The sequence below is a fragment of the Galeopterus variegatus genome, unplaced genomic scaffold (genome assembly GCF_000696425.1).
Source record: "Galeopterus variegatus unplaced genomic scaffold, G_variegatus-3.0.2 Scaffold16431, whole genome shotgun sequence".
Lineage (NCBI taxonomy): Eukaryota > Metazoa > Chordata > Mammalia > Dermoptera > Cynocephalidae > Galeopterus > Galeopterus variegatus.
In genome coordinates, this window is record NW_007742542.1 from 18,236 (window position 1) to 19,182 (window position 947).

At 45.2% G+C, this 947-nt stretch overlaps 1 pseudogene; it reads left to right on the forward strand.

Moving 5' to 3' along the window:
* The window catches only part of LOC103582482, an 8,264-nt pseudogene that overhangs the window by 5,342 nt on the left and 1,975 nt on the right, over window positions 1-947 (forward strand).

Below are 947 nucleotides of genomic sequence, written 5' to 3' on the forward strand. Positions count from 1 at the left end.
AAAACCTATTGGACTTCTTGATTTGCCAAAAAGTGAGTGTTTGTCCCTCACGCCCCATTCCTAATATTGCTATTTTATGATTTCGGGTTTACAATTTGCTGTGACCGATGCGAAGGATGATTTCGTGGCGATTGTGGGGGCGCTTCTCGGGCTCGAGGAAGGCTTTTGGAAAGGAACAGGGAAGATTATATCTGCCCAAACTGCACCGTTCGAACTGCACTGTTCTGCAAGTGCAGGATGAGACTGATGCAGAAACCACAGATCATCAGGAAACTAAATTTAGACCTGGAGATGCTGATGACACAGATTTTAGAAGTACAGGAACAGTGGAGCAAAAGTCTAGCGAAGAACGAGGGATAAAGAGGAAAATTGAGAAAACTGCGGAAAGAAAAATCTCAAGCTTTGCCAGCCCGTGAGTATTTTGCCTACCGAGGTAAATATTAGGGGGTTGACCTTATGGATTCCAGACTTGCTATTGGTAGAAATATCAAGGCTACGAAAGTTTCTGTCTTGCAATTAGCTAATTTCTACCAGGACGGGTGCTGCATCTGGGGTGGGACCTCCTGAGCTCTGCTCCCGTCTCCTACCCACACCATCTGAACAAGCATTTCTACCTACCTCATTTACTGTTGTGGACTTAATTCTTAACAATTAACTTTTATTTCCATGTTCTTGATGTTACTTACATATTTTGTGTGTATCGGCAGCGTTGTTTTTCAATTGCTGAAGTGCATGTGCCCTCCTGTTCCCCCACACATACCGTCTCGAGCTGCCTCTTGGTTTCTTGTGCCATCTCAGTATGAGAAACCCTGAGTGGTGGTGACGCCTGCATCAGTCCGATCCTCACTAGTTCTTGTGCTCAGTGTATCATTTCTCTGCCTTGCAGCTCTTTCCTTGATTCTCCTTCCCACCTGTTTTTTATGCTCCTCTGGGGCTGTGACTCTTCA